Genomic DNA, 17,823 nt, shown 5'->3' with positions numbered 1-17,823 from the left:
ACATTCAATCATTATAATCACATGATAACATTCATCAACACATAAAATTCATTAACACACAACATTCATGAATAATTCATTAACATGCAACATTCAAGAGTAAGTCATTCATGAATAATTCATTAACACAATATTCATTAACACCCAACATTAATGAATAATATTCATTAACAATATTCATTAACAGAATATTCAAGAGTAAGTCATTCATGAATAATCATTTATTTTTGGCTTTCTTGCCGTTTCTTTTTTTCATAAAATTTCTAAGAGGAATATCAATGTCCTCGTCATCCCCCTCCTCTACTGGTTCTAGCAAATATTTCCTCCTCATCCGTTCAGGAACATCATGAGGCCACTGCACCAAAGGGGGGTCCGCTGCAATAATAAGTACTTCATGAGTTAAATTCACACCATTTTATATTAGTGAATTATGAGTTTTTATTTAAGTAAAAGAACTATAAATCAAAAATTTAATTTAAAAGAACAAAACATAGATTTTCTTTACTTAAATGTGTGACATAATCTACCTGTTGATTAGTCTGAACATCCTCCTTCACTCATTCAACACGACATGATTCTATATCCTCAACACAAATAGGTTACACCAAGTTCAATTAAATATGTTAAATTGTATTAATAATTACATAATTAGTTTAACAAATGAGCACCTCCATTAATAGTATGATGCACATTAGGGGCTTCATGATGCTGCGTATGATCTGTGTCACGATTAACAGGCTGCATTGCAATGCCATGCACATTATTATCAAATAAATTGTTGCTCAAGTATTCAATTTCTAATATATTTTTTGGCATATTTACCTGTGTACATGATACAAGAGACTGTTCAGTTGGGGCAATGGAAGCTTGCCATAGGCGTTCAACCACCGCTGCATAGCCTTGCTTGAAGGCAATTTTTTTGTGTTCTTCCATGGCTTCCAAATTAAAATCAGCACCTTGCATTTTTTTATTAATTAAAAAAATTATTTTCATTTTATAAATAATTTTTCTTTGCAATTCATTTACTGCTACTTACAACGCGTGCTTTGATTTCTGAATATCCTCCAGAGCCAAGTTTGTGCTGCCCAACCTTTTCTAGCTTGGCCTTTGTTGCCTTTGATGTGTCTTGTAACCTATGAAAAGTTTGAAATATGTTAGATGATATAGATATAAAGATCAATACTAATTAGTGGATTATTATATATTGGTATGAAGGTTTTAGCATAAAGTAGCATGTTCCACCAAAAATATGAAAAAAGGGAAGAAATTATAGCATCATACCTTAATTTATAAAATAACATCTAAAACTAAACAAAATCACATATATGCTTTTTAAATTGATCTTTAATTACCCATTATTCACAATAGATTCAAAAATTTAAAATAAAAAATTCAAATATTTTCTCATGTCATCATGTTGAGCTTGTAGGGAGTAGTGCACATATTTCAATAAGAGAGAGCACACAACTATCAAAGTATGGTGGAAGACATTAGATGAAAAAATAAATTTTTTTCACTAACTATACGAGTTGGGATATATAATACAAGAAATGTATATTATGGAAAATTCAAGACTAAATTTATAGGGAAATCTAGGTATGTTAGTAGTTTTCAAGTTAAAGATATTAGCCACATTGATGAGCTAGTCTCAATTCTTTCAATTTTTTTGTCCTTTCTCATGACATTCATTTCTAGTGACATGTGTAATCATGCTATTTATCCATGTAGTTCGTGATGTATAGGGGATAATTTTTAGAACAATCTATAATACTCAAGTTAGCTTGGTTGAATTTCTTGTAGAGGCTTAATCTATTAGTCATTATAATAGGTATGATGAGGGAAAACAAGGTGGACTAAAATAGTCTAGGGATAATTACATGTGTACTTCTTTCAGGATAAGTATTTCTTGAATTATCATTATTTTCTTCACAAAATTTTGTTGTGAATATGTTGTTTTTGGTGGAAAAGATTTATGGGAGATCAAATAAGAAGTCTAAGTTGAAAAGAATGAGAAGATCAGAGTTAGTGAAGATGATTTTGTCATACTCAGTGAGCTACCATAGCTTGAATTTATTGTAATTCCATTCATTAGTCAAAATAACATTGCCATGCTTTTCCCATTTATAGAAGTCTCAACAACAAAAATCTATATTTGTAGGCACACAACATCTCTAGACCACCCTTTCATGCAAGGCACTCTTAATGCCTAAATGACAAATGATAACTTATAAGGTGGCCTAGTATAATCCAAAATAGTTGGAAAGGGCTAGTAACCACAAAAAAATATGAAGGATCATGAGATTTCCACTTTCAATCCATGGGTTGTATGTGTTAGAGGTTCAAGGGCCATGAGAATTGATCAAAGGGTTTTTACAGTATGGTTTATGAGAACTTAAACAAAACAAAACAAACATATAAATAAAAAATTAACAACTACCATCTACATATCATTTCTCATCTTGATAATGAATCTGATAGATCACAAAAAGTGAACCAAAACATTCATGTCAAAATCATATTCAGTTATTTTTTGATAGCCTTTTTGCCACCATATGGATTACAAACAATGTTAGTTCTTCTCTTGTCATCTGCGTTGATGATGAATAATAGAATTTGATCCAAAACGTAGGCAAAAAAAAATCTAGATGGTCTAATACAAAAGGGAAAAAAAATCTTGAAATCATAAGGACTATGGAAACTTCACGAATTTGATATTAATTCTTACCAATTATTTATCTCTATTGCATATAATATATGATTGGTAGACCATCAATCAGATGGTATGCATCTTAGTAGATATTAGGTACTAGTGTAGCTAGACAAAATACATCTTAGACACCTACAGGTACAATACCAATTTAGTGTCCTATAACTTAACTACACTGTACTATCAGGAGAGTGCTTAGTTGTCATTAACTTGTGTTTTTGGAATTGAACATGATGCTTATTACTTTTAGGAGAGTAACAATTAGTAAAATTCTTGCAAAATTTTTCAAAAAAATTGAACTTGTCATTACACTGACTAAATATCATTTATCACCTATACTGCTAACACATACAACTATGGTACATGTAGTTGAGCATCACTATATTTTCAAGACATTAATCCTAGTAGCTACTATGAGTGAAAAGGGTCATAGAATAACAAAGAAATAAAATAAGATTCAAGTCAGAGAGTTGAGCCATGGGAAATGCACAAAGATTAATGGCTCAAGTTTTCCAGTAGTTTAGAAACATTTTCGTGTTGTTTCTAGCCAACAATTTTCTTGAATTTCACTGTTTTCAGATTAAAACTCTTTAGGCTAAACAAATACATTGCTCAATAGATTTGTTGTATTTCTTAGATCTACATCATGGTTCTCAAAATATAGATACTCAACTGGTCTCTAATATATGTGGTGCCAAATCTTTGCTCCACAAAAAGGTAATGACTCCTAGATTAATAGCTTTAGAAAGTTAGGGCATATGCTAGGAAACTAAGAGGTAGGAGTACATAATATAGCTAATGTGAAGTTATAAGCACACTATTTATATCTTATGTAGGATTTATGCCCATATTGAGATATATATAGTTGTATACGAGCATTCTATGTGCAATCAACCACCATAATTTATTAGATGCCCAAATTTTAGAGAGTATTCATAATACGGTGAAAAGCAATTGTGTCAGCATATGAATTACATACATTTCATCAATAGATAGATTAAATTGAGCTAGTTGAAATTGTTGATACTGAAGTTGAACCCTAAATTTTCTCATTAATGTACTAGTAATTAATACTATTGCATACCTTTTTAGATTTGCTGGTGTACTTTCTTTTGGACATTCCCCTTTCTCCTTTACATCCAAAATGAACTCATTCCAATCCCTCACTGAAACAAAGGGAGGATGCTCGTACTTTGGGTTTAGGATGAGACTCTTTCTATATGAGTCCCTCACAACCTTAAGATGTCTAGGAGCTTTTTGTAATAATTTATTATGATAAAAAATATTACTACCAAACTCATGCTTTATATCTTTGATGAGCTCATCTTTTAAATTTTGATCTTGGAAGTTCCACCTTTTAAGAAAAAATACAAAATTGTTAGATATAGCTAGTATAAGAAAAGACCCGAATGAAAGGAAAAATGTTGCACCAATTAATGATATGAAAAAAAATAGTGGGATAAAATTAGTTTAGTTATGATGTTCCACCTTTTACATATGGTGAGCCCAAATCTTTGCAGCGTGAGGTCATAAAGCCTCCTATAAAATGTATCATTTCCTGCAAAAAATGTCATGGGATAATTAATAGTAAGAACCATTAAAATGAATCATATGAAGAATACTTTTCATAGTGAATAACAAATACATAAAATGAGATACATTTTATCTTTTTAGTGATCTATTTCAGGGCTGGAGGGTCAACTTGACCAAAATTGACCAAAAAAGAAGATTGGAAAAAAATTAAAAATGTCTAAAACCAGTCAAACTCTACTAGGATTCTGTTGCTGATGTTCTGAAACTAAAAAATGTATTGTGACTATATTAATCGATATACCTTGAAAAAAATAATAGTTCATAATACATATAACTTGCCATGACCTTCATTTTTTGTCATTCTTAATTGATGTTGTTATTGATCATACTTGGGATATTATGGAAAACAAATATTGCTAAAATAGATAGTGAAGCTGAAAGTGAGCACTCTAAAACTCTAACAGGAAATATCAATGATGTTGGAAATCATTGAAAACTGAACACTGAATATGAATGAAGACTCCCATTTTTGGTTCTCTGTAGAAAAATTGGTTAGTATCTTCTACTAAAAGCATGAAATTGCAATGTACTGAATTACTAAACTAGAGAATTATTGGTTTAGACAAAAGGTTATTGATAATTTAGATGATCCTACCAAACCCCTAATAAAAAGGAATTCCAAAATAATTAAACAACTTGCACAATATGACATACTAAATAAGCTCATGAGGCATCACTCCACATCAAAAGCCCTTGCATTCACCACTTCCTATCATGTTTACATCTTGCAAGAAAATACTTATTACAATATAAACAATAATAATTTAAAGTACCTGGAATCTTGGGACATTTTAAAGGCATTGATTCACTATCGTCAATCAACAATGATGTCTGCATAGCTCTCGTGCTAGAAACATGGGTAGCTTCAGGAAATGACAGTGAATTATCACTGATACATGCACCATGATCCGCATCTGGTGGTGTACCAGATGGTGCATCTCCTAACACAAAAAAAAATACACTATGTGATGCACCCAAGATTAAAGTACAAATTATCAACTCATAATTAACACAAAATCAAATATAGAAAAACAAGGATTTACCAGCCGGCCGTCCCCTTGTTGCTGACATTGCATTTGGAAATCTCGTACAGGTGTCCATCAACCTCGTAGGAGTCTTCTGCACTAGATGACCTGAACAATACATTGTTAGCAAAGACATTTTGAAATAATAAAAGTAAGAGTTAAGTTAAGAAGTTTTGAATGTTCAAAATAAAAAATTTCTTCTAACTTGTCAACTAAAAGATTATTTTACGAGTGATAGTCAGAGCTTTGCTACTACAGGCCTCACTGTGTTGTCCTTCAGGTTGTGGATCAATTGCCAAAAAATCATGTATAACAAGAATTTAGTAGTTAAAGTTTCTTACAACTCTTTAAAAAAATTGCATCAATAAAGTATTTTTGCACATATTACATATTTTACTTCACAACATAAAAGATTATAAAATATAAATCTTTATTGAACTTTTGTTATAACTAAAGATTCATTACTACTTATTTCATAATGACGAGCTTGCGCTCTCAAATCTGATAGCCTCTTTATCATCTCCTCGGATTCCATATTTGCCTCATCTAAAATTTTCATTATTTATAAATTAATTTTAAAAATTTTTCTCTTCAACATTTTTGTTACATTGGGAGTTTCAACAATATCATCATCAAAAGGTGTAGCTAGTGGCTCGGTACTTACTACTGGTGCTTTACCCTTATTCTAAACATCAAATTGTGAGAGGAATATTAGTAAAGCTATCATAAAAACTCAAAAACTATAAATAAAATAACATTTTTCAACTATCTAATTTGTACAATTTCAATAAGGTTTACCCTTGTTGAAGAAGGGGTGCAAGTAGCATCTTGGTGGCCTCTATCATCTGTCGAATCCATATCGTCCTATCACAAAGATTAGACATAAAAAATTAAGCTAACTAAAAGTAATAGACAACAAAAAATAACTTATTAAAAAAATGGTATATAGTACTTACAACCCTCATGATAGTAACTTTGTTTGTATCTATGCGATTTAAATGGTAATCTATTAGTAGTTCTTCCCCTACACTTATTGATTTTATTGCACAAACAAAAACTTTATTCCCCTCATGTGCCTCAAATATGCAATTCGGTTGCTTACTAGTTGAGGAAGGTCATGTACTATTTATAAAACCTATAATATTACCTGTTGCTTTTGGTCTCTCATCAATTTACATAGAAAATCTTTTACTTTGATCATTTTCATTTTCTTTCCGTTGTATATAATTAGCTGATAGTGCATACCTACACATACTTTTTTTATATCGAACAATCCACATCTAATCATTGTAATTGTAACATGGACCGACATACTTGAACAATTCGACAATTTTGTTGTAACATACCTTTATCCCATCCATGGAAAATAGGCCCAAACCATGTAATGAGGATGAAGCAATGTGATATATCCTCTCATTAACACAAAAAATTGTGTTAATTGGAGGTAGCTCATTGGTTACCATTCTTTCTCAATGTGTGTGTACCGAAAGGGCACCTTGATGTCGCCTTTGGTCTCATCATTATATGAACATGACCCCCATTAGCAAGGAAAAATTGCATGTGTTTATCAAATTTTTTTCTAATCTTTTGACCTCTAGTTGATCTCCCTATTTTAGCTATACTACATGTAGAGCTTTCATCTACCATTTCCTCATTTCCCTCGTTCGATGTAGATAGATCTGACAAGTACCTCTTTGGTGGGTCTTGCAATCCATCAAATGGAAAGTGAAAGTGACAAATATAAAATGTAGTAAGTTGAAAGTGATTATACAATTATATTTCTATACAGACCTTCTTTGTCTATATATACATTATATGATTATATAATGTCTATTTATAACATATGTGCTCAATGATAAATAAGAAGAATATAAGAAAATTATGTCTATTTATTGACTTATACCTACTGATCCATGTCACTATGTACGATCCATGCCAAATGGGTCAAATTCCATGCATATGTTAATTATTTATCTTAAATTAGCTAAAAATTACGTGATACGTGTAAACAATAGGCAACATTAGACATGATATGCATATGTTGTAATCATTAGAAATGAACACAATAAATATATAATTAAATTTCCTGCTTATGTTAATCGTTTACCTTAAGTTAGCTAAAAATTACATGATACATGTATGCTACAAATAACTTAGAAGACAACATGAACAATAGGCAACATCGTAAAGATGAAAAAATTTCCCTTATATATGGAATTCAAGATCGTCAATAGAAGGGGTGATGATGTATCTGTAGTCAATTGACTATTTGCAAAAAGGGTCATAATCAAACACAACATAAACATTGGTAACTATAAATAACATACGTTGTAATCATTAGAAATGAACACAATAAATATGTAATCAAATTTCTTGCATATGTTAATCATTTATCTTAAGTTAGCTAAAAATTACATGATACGTGTATGCTACAAATAACTTAGAAGACAACACGAACAATATGCAACATTGTAAATATGAACAAATTGACCTTATATATGGAATGCAAGATTATCAATAGAAGGGGTGACGACGTTTGTAGTCATTGATTATCTTCTTCTTCATCATCATCACCATCATTATCGCCATCATCACCATCATCATCGCCATTATCGCCATCATCACCATCGCCATCATCATCATCATCATCACACCACCACCACAATCATCACCATCACCATCATCGTCATCATCATCACCATCATCGTCATCATCATCACCATCATCACCATCATCTTGATCTTCATCATCTACTGCTTCATCATCTTCAATATCTTCTTCTTCCATAACATTATACTTTATCAACCTTCCTCTTGGATCATGTCTAACAACAAATGAACAACCCTATTTATGTGGAACCTTTGAGTAAAATACTTGCTGCATTGGCTTGGAAGAACATAGGACTCATCTCCAACTGGCTCAAACGACCTTGTATTGATCATTGTAAATCTATTCTATCTAGATCATTTTGATTTAGTCATAACCTATACCATTTGATGACAAATAGAACTACTTTGAAGGTGTTAAATTCACACTCAATTATATGATCCAAGATGCCATAGTATTGATTTTGAGATTGTTGAGGATGTATGTCATTTCTAGATGATATATTGGTGACCTCAAAAATTGCAGTTATTTCAGAATCACAAATTTTCTTTGTGTCATCCAACCTTTTTATGCAAAATTTGTGGCCATGATAGTACATAGCTTTGTGGTGCTTTACCTACAATTTTTGAAGTGTGTGTAAATTATTTGCATCATGAGTTGATACAAAACATACATCGAGTTATGATCATTAATAAATTTCTACGTACCTCTCCACCTCTTAAACCCTTTACTAGATCAACTACCATCAGCATAATATTGGAATCTCCATTATGATGATCCTCTATAACCAATGAAGCAACACCTTCCCATGTTAATGAGCAACCATTTTGTTGATATTGTTCAATCCATTCTATCATCCAGTCAAGATTGTTTGCAATATACAAATGTATTGCATCCCACTCTCGACCACCTGTTTCAAAAAAAACACAGCAATTAAAAATAACTTATATTGAAGATTTATAAGAATTAATTAACTATAATAACATCTTAGGTTTACCTCTCACTTTCCTCTGTCTACCTTTGCCCATCAAGTACTCCCCTTTGAATTTTTTAATTGAGTTGGTATCCCAAATATGATCTACATGGATCTTTGCTACAAACTTAGGAAGATATTGACTAATGTATACCATGGTTTGGTATACCATATATCCCTCCACCATATAACCCTTGGGATGTGCTCTCTGTTGAACCAAGCCTTTCAAAATTTTTAAATGCCTCTCAACCATTCACATTGACCTAGTTGGTATAGGTCCACACAATTCAATCTCCTCAACTTGATGTACGAGTAGTGTTCTTGTGTATTGAAAAAACTTGGAGGTAGACACTTTTGAATTTCAGACATCAGAAAAGGAATTTTTCTCTTCCAATATTTTATATCTTCTTTATTAATTTCTTTAGATGATAACCACCTCACATATTTTCCAAGATTATATATAACCTATTTGACATTGTTGGCGAAGTGGTGTGGGAGAGATAGAGGTAGAACATACTGGAATATTTGTAAAATGATCTTGTCAATATTTTATAAAAGAATGCAATTAAAACTACATGCAGTAGATAAATATATAGTGAATACAAAATAACATGAATTACCTTAATAAATGTATGCCAATCGTGTGTTTTCAACCTTGGCCCAAATTCACTTTTCTTTGATATGAGATTGTTTATGTTCGCAAAAAATCCTGTGGGAAATCGTATTTTTTTTATGACTTCTTTTATAGCATTTCTCTGCTGCTCTGACAATAACCAAGGAAAGGAACTTGTATCAATTTGGTCTCCATTGTTATTTGATCGAATCCCATTTTTCATTGCATGGTTGGATTCTTCAATGTCACTGCAAGTTTTGACAATTTGATCTTTGTCATGCCTTCCATCCAAAATTTTCCATAATGTCTCTGTTACATTCTTTCCAATATGTAGAGGATCAAACAAATGCACAATTGGGAGTTTATCATAGTATGACAACCTAGTAAATTGCATAGGATAAAATTTTAGTCCTTTTGGAAGTTGGTCATTGATGCCTTGATGACCTTCACAAGCATCAATCACATCATCAATAAAAAAAACACAATATTGAAATATAAATTTGAAACAAAAACCATCAGATGGAATGACATTACCTCGACAATTTATTTTATTGTATGCCAACTTCCATAGGTGAGGTCTCATTCTCTGTGGCTTTGATATAGTCTCTTCTTTCGCATTGAAAAGATATTTTTCGATAATTTGATACTTATGATTTCTGTGCAGAAAGTGTCTATTCTCATCCAACACCTACTTTCTTAATATTTTTGAATGAAAAGATTTCATCTTTGGATCAAAAACTAGACATGCAAATTTTCCCTTTGTCTAAAGACCTACAAGATTGCGTATAATTGGATTAGATGTGTTAACTTTGACATACCACAAAAATGTGTTAGCCCAGGGGCATTATTGTCTATACAAGCATTGCATAAAATTGAAATTGTCTTTGTCCTATTGGTCTATAGATGTCATACATAATAACCCCATTCCATAACACCATCAACTTATCGATAAGGGGTTCAATATATACATTGATATCTTTAACTTGGTACTTACCTAGTTGAATGAACAAAAATATTACATAATTATTATGACCATTTGATGGATTAGTAATAATAAATTAATTTAGATGACCACTAAATCAAAAAATACTTGGAACAATTGGTGTCAACATTATGTGCTCTCTCTTTATGGACAACCAAGGAGGTATGTTATTGTTGATAACAAAAATAGGCCACACCGAGTAAGTAGATCTCATCTCTCCAAAAGGATTGACATCGTCTACTACCAAAGAAAGCTTGAGATTATGAGGTTCTTCTTTAAAGTGTGGCCATTTTTTCTCTACTTTCTTAAATGTCGAACCATCTGCAAGTATTTGCATAATGTCATCTTGACTTCTATTGCGTGCATGGTAATCCATAAATTGAGCCAAGCTATTGTACCTAAATAATCATTGCAGATGTGGAATAATGGGAATATGCCAAAGAACCTTGCGAGACACCTTTTTTGTTAATTGATCTGATTGATATCTATTGATATGACAAGTAGGGCATTGTGTTGCAAATTCATGCTGTTTATGATATATAATATGATCGTTCAGACATGCATGTATTGTTTGATACTCCATTCCAATATCTTTCATGATGGAAAATAATTCTCGGTATGAGTGAGGTAGAATGTTTGATGGTGGTAACAAACACTCACCTATCAACCTATGAACAAAAATATAATTTGTTAATTTAAAGAATATTAATTGCTACACGAACCCAATGTTAACTGTAAGGGAACTACGAGTAAAATAATGAAAGAAGATGGCATACCTTAACATACGTGTCATTGCTATGTTGGATAAACCATTCATACCTTCAAGTTCACCAACAACAATACATTAGTAAGAAGAGTTTTTTTGGAGCCTTCATATAGGGACTGGTGTGCCTACTCAAGTAAAGGTACAACAAGCTCTACATCTACATCATCATCATCATCTTGATCATTTTAATCTTCATCATCTTGGTCTTCTTCCATGGTATCATTACCTTCTACTTCACTATTCACACCTCCATGTTCCCTCGTTTGGAAATCCACATTCTCCGAATTGTCATGGTCCATAACATGAAACTCAGGGATGTCGATCTATATGAAAATGATGACCTTATATTAACCATGACCATGATGTCATCATCAAATCATGTCTTATGTAATTTATAAACTATTAAAATACATACCAATGGACGATATTCATTTCTCCCTTCAATGTGACCATGTTTCCTACAATGTTGCTCAGTTATTGTGATTAGATATCTTCGAGTCTTTAAGCACTTACACATTTTGAAAGGACAATAACATTTTTCATCACCTTTTCTTATTAAGTTAGACCACAATCTAGCAATTGTCTCCCTATTTTTGTGTGTGTTGATATCATCAGACATGGTCTTTCTTGAATGGAATGACTCATTGGTGGAAGAAGGATGATTTGTTTGCAACCTATAGATGGAGTAGTAAGAGAAAGACACATATAAAAAGGAGTTAGGTCTGTGAACCAAGTAGGAGTTAGGACATGCTGGAGTGGGGTCAGCCCAAGATATTTTGGAATCTTGAAGAACCTGGTAAAGGGTATCCAGAAAGGTGATAATAAAAAAGTATTTTTACAGCTACAAAGGAGGAATCGAGAGCATTATAAATAATGAAGAAGAAACTTAAGTCCATACAACTTCACCTCTATTTACAATTTGACCTTTCTGCATGTGAAATATGACAATATACAAAATTTTAGTCACATTTTCACTTAAAAAAGAACACCAAATATACCTTTGCTACAATATCTTCTTCAGATTCTTCGCTATCAGATTCTTCAGAATTGCAAGCTCTTGTGTAGAAAAAAGATGAGATGTATTAAGTAATTTTTGATGGGCAATATTTAAACAAATCAACTATCAAAATTTTTTTTAATGAAATTTAGTTTCTTTATTATGTACTGAAGACTTGGCAAGATTTTCCCACGTCTGTCTATAGAATTCCTATCTACATGGTTGTTTGCGAATAGTCTAGTATGGTGCCACTTTTGAACAACAACACATGTCACTAGGGCTGGTAATTTGGCTCAAGAATTGCACAAACCTTTTGACACCATAGAAATTTTAGTTCATATAGCATTCAAATGTCTTCTTTAACAAAATCCAAAGAGAATACAAACAAATTAATGAGCCATGTCTATCTCAATTGAATAGAAAGTACTATAGTGAGTATTAGGAAATTGACCCTGCAAATAACATCTAGTTCATAAAATAGAACTTGGTAAAACTGTCCTTCACTTACACCATCTCTGAATAAATACCAAAGCTATCACTAAGGAGACATAAAAAATGCAGAACTAAATCTCACCACAAAAACCAATCAAAATGAAATAAATTACCTATAAAATATGATTTGTAGAGGCTTTTGTCTTGTTACTTTGTGAAAATAAATCAGTAGCTCCCTGCAAAGAATCAAAGTGAAATAATCATTTGAATTTCCTAATATTATACTTTAAATTTTGAGTAGCAAGTGAATTTCCAAAAAACATATTTTTAATTTTGAGAAGCAATAACTTGTCTAAGAATTTTCAATTTCATTGGTTGGTTCAGAGTTAATAAAATGCATAATAATCAAGGCAGAAATTGTACTGTAGATGGTTTTCTCCCCTTCGTCATTTAGTAATTCAGAAAACGTCCCTAATCCATGGTGTGTGAAGTTGTCAAAGTTTTCCCCAAGTTAATTATTTGTGACTTCAGGCCAGTCTTGAGATGCAACTACATGACATTTGCACCAAACCCAAAATATTAAGATAAGCATTTCTCATATGAATTGTGTGAACCAGAACAACAACAAACAATGATCTATATTGAAAACCTACTGTACTATTGATGGACTAGAATCTTCTCTAGGGTGCCCCACAGGAGTCTAAAAGACATTGTGAACTTTTTAATCAAGTAATGTTTCTTACTTGTAAGAAAACCTCAGAAACACAAAAGTTGATAATTTGAAAAGTTCTCCACAATTGCACATTAAATAAATAGCAACATATCTGCAAAATAATAAAAAGGAAACTTGACACCAACTTGTATCAAGAATAATTGATCAAACTTGGATCACCTCAATGTGAAAATTCATTTAAGATATGGTGATTAAAAGTTAGGTTTTTTTCTCAAAATCGCTGCAACTTAGAGGACCAAATCTTTGTTGATTAGTTTAGCATAGATTGGTGAACAAAAAATTCATAATAAAAATCTAATTTTTTTCGACACTTGTTCAAACCATATAATGAATTACAAAAAATGAATTGTATACGATTCACTCCAAATCCTTAGCTTTTAATACGCTTCATAGATGAGATTGCATTATATGATTTGAACAAGATGTGGAAAAAAATGAAATGACAGAGTCACTCCAAATCCTTAGCTTTTAATACGCTTCATAGATGAAAACATTTAATCTTCAAAGCCACCCAAATGAAAACACACAATATTTTGGTCTTTTTCTTTCAATAATCCACTTATCCAATGAGCAATCATATCATTAAAAGCTTCATTATAGTATTTATAAAGGTCTTAAATTTTTTCAATTACAATCTTCCATAGAAAGAAAAGAAGTTACCAATGCCTAGCCTGGATAATTTTGTTGAAGGAGTTCTATGTTGTGGAACACTTCCAAGAAATGCAAGTTACACTTCAAAACAAACAAAGAAACACAAAGTTAGATGGTAGTTTTTGCTTCTATAAATTCCATTTAATCCTAATATTAACATAAAATAGAACGAGTTTAAATGACCATAAACAAATTGGCTTTAGAAACTTTCATTAATTCTTGGAAAATTTTGAAACATTTAAATTGAAACCCAAAGTAACATGAATATTTGGACTTAGTTATCAAACCTTATTTTAGTAGCATACTGAGGACTCCAAGAGCCTTACAGAAACCAAGGAGGGTGGAAGTAATCCACCATTGGTAAGCAATAAAGATTGCATGTGCATATATCCTCAATCAGAGAGGATGATCTTAACAATAACACATAAGAAATAAGATTAAATATAAAAAACAATGATAAAAAAACTTTAGATTGGCCATTATATCAAGCCATCATTTGGATAAAAAAGTGGATCATCACATACACAAAATTGATGAACATCAGAAATAGTGATGAGCATATTACTTTTAGATTGATTTAAAGTTCTATATTTGATTGATACAATATAGAAATAATATTCAACAATATAAAACCCTTCGCCAATCAACAGTAAAAACTTCAAGAGATGATACCAAACCCTGATATAGCCCTAGGCTTCTTATAATTTTTCTTGAATTTTTGTGTGTTTAGATTCAATTAGGGTTCAAATACACTTTTCTATTTTAGTGTTAGTTGTCACTCTAAGAATGATGCCATAAATAATTGGAGTCAATGTCATGAATCTCTCTTATCAGTGACTTGAAAACCTCACTTTTCTTTTATAGATGCCTGTTATGTTGCTGAAGTTTACCTAAAAATGTTGTCCTTAAAATAAAAATTTTCTTGACATCTTACTTCTATTTGATCAATAATTGATTGTCTCATACATCTTTATATGCACATTTTTAGAAAATTTATGTGATCTGTTTTGCATGGTGCTTCCAAATTTGATAGTCTACACATACATGTTCAGACTATCAATGATTATACGTTAAAAAAATGTATCACAAAACCACCTTAAAAGTACATATAACCATAATAGTCAATTAAACCTACCTGATGTACCTAAGAAGAGAAAAGTCATCAATCCTTAGGCTCAAATTTGAAAGATCGAAAGAAAATTTTATAATATGCAAAGTCTTGCCTCAAGAAAGTCTGTCATTATTTCCTTGGAATGCTTCACCAAGAGAAATGTCTCAAACAATGAGGGGTTCATAAGATGTATAGACTATCAAAAATTGATAAATAACATGATTACACATGTCACTAGAAATGAATGTCATGAGAAAGGACAAAAAAATTGAAAGAATTGAGACTAGCTCGTCAATGTGGCTGATACCTTTAACTTGAAAACTACTAAAATACCTAGATTTCCCTATAAATTTAATCTTGAACTATCCACAATATACATTTCTTGTATTATATATCCCAACTCGTATTAATGCTAAAACCAATAATATAATTCAATTGGAATTATAACTACCTACTTAGTCATTAACACTGGAGAAATCTAACAAATTCCTTAAATGCTCCATGAAAATGAAATCTGCTAGAGAATAATGATGTAGAAGGTAACCAAGTACACAAAAATAAGGTAATGTCTCCAACAAGAATAGGAAAGAAGATTCCAACATCACTCTGGTCCCAACAAAACATAAGAGGGGCACAAAGAGGCCAAAAAAATCTCAAGATAACAACAGTCTTCCCCAAAAATACATCAAAATAAAAAACTATGAATAAACCATGAATGTGTTGGATGTGAAGTCAAACTGTCATGTCTACTCACTTCATATTGTTCTTATTTGTCTCTTCATCTTTTCTTGAAGACTAATGTATAAATATAAAGGAAAAGCCCTGTGTATGCAAGTTACAATGTATGAATAAATGATTTTTTCTTCTCTTAGTGTAGATGTGGCCATAGTTGTGGTGAACTATGATAAATCTTATCTCTTGTTTCTATTTGTGTATTCTCAATTGGTATTTTTAATTAACAATTAATATCAAAACTATGTTGTTCAATCTAGGAAAGCAAAAAAGTTCTTACTGATGTCATATAAGCATATTTTGATTGTATTTCATTTCTGGAAAAGGGCCAACTGTTGTCTTTGAAATTTTTGATATTGAAGGGGCCTCATTTTACTGTTGTCTTTGGAATTTGAGATCTCAAAGGGGCTTCCTTTTATTTTTAAAATGAATCCCATAAAATAATGAAGAGAGAGTCACTAATGTGAAATTCAAAAAGGAGAGACTGTTCAAATGCTATGAATCCACAACAATAGCTAAGAGTTGAGAATATCCAAGCTAGTTGGCATAGGGGCTTCCCTCTATATAGCTATTGCAATTGAGTGTTTGGCTACCAAGGTGTTTGAATTGGCAAGTGTTTGACAAAATAGAAAAATTATAGAGGAGAGCACTAAGGACATGATGAATTAGCAAAGCATAAGAGTTTTATGAAAAAATGGTGGATGCATAAATTTGTGGAAATCCTGGGAACAGTTATTATGCTAAGATCAAAATGTGTTTGACTTGAAAAAAAAGTGGGAGTTTGTTCTAGAAGATCATAGTTTATTAATTGTTAGTGTAATGAAAATTATCAAACAAGGGGGTTAGATACATTGTTCAATGATGTGTACTTTAGTCACATATTTTAGATTGCACAAGTCTTAACAGAAGATTATTACTTTTCTTAACTTTGTTCCTTCCTATGGCTTACATGCACTAAATAGAGTTCATAAATGTTAATTTAAAAAAAAAAGATTAATAAAAAAAATTTAAGCTTTTACTCTTTTCTTAGGGAATCTTGCTTTCTTAACTATTCTGACTAGCATGGCCCCTCAGGCCTTGGTGATTTTTCCTAGTGATATGAAGAGATGGATGTAGATCATGATGACTTTTTTTATTGGTCTCTTGGGTATTTCTTTTCTAAAACCTTGTATTGTTATACTTCTTTCTTTCTTTTTTTGATGGGTCCCTATCTTTATTTTCTCATGACTTATAATTTGCAGTTTAGCACTAGACTCTATAGTTGGATTTTGGTTTCCAATTATATTCGTATGGGTTGGATATCACTATCCCCTTTCTATTTAGGGGATAAATATTTCTCTTTATTGTAATGCTTTTACTCAATATATTTTGGGGCTAATCAAATACCTCTTTTGGGGTGACAAATTATGCCCTATTTGTTTGGTTAACACTTTTGATTTCTCTAGTTGAAACGAAAGTTGTTGTCTTCATCTTAATAGGGTTTTAATTAAATGTTGCCAAGAAAATCAGAATTTGCAATTGAAATCTGGCCTTATTCATGCAATGCTTCAATGCCATGGAAAATAGCAAGGTTGTGTTCATATATTGAAGGTCTTGTTGCTTGAAATAGATAGGAAAAAGCTAACACACACAATGATGGAGAAACCCTGCTGGTGAACCCACCCTTGAGTAGGATGGGCTATACAATGATGAATTTGTGTCCATAAATTAAAGCTATTTCTCACAAACATGCATATAAAATGTCAAAGAGTTTACAAAACACATAGAAATTTGTAAGTGGACCCATTGAAGAAAAATTTCACCTATTACAATGGTCCCTACACAATGTCGAGTTTAGCCTTACACGATGCCATTTTCAGATGACACAAGTCCTCATGTGAAATGCAGTGCCTCTCTTGGCC

This window comes from Cupressus sempervirens, chromosome 8, assembly GCF_028749045.1.
Source record: "Cupressus sempervirens isolate cs-2001-9-10 chromosome 8, ASM2874904v1, whole genome shotgun sequence".
Taxonomy (NCBI): Eukaryota; Viridiplantae; Streptophyta; class Pinopsida; order Cupressales; family Cupressaceae; genus Cupressus; species Cupressus sempervirens.
The sequence above is the reverse complement of the archived record's forward strand: the minus strand, read 5'-3'. Positions refer to the sequence as shown.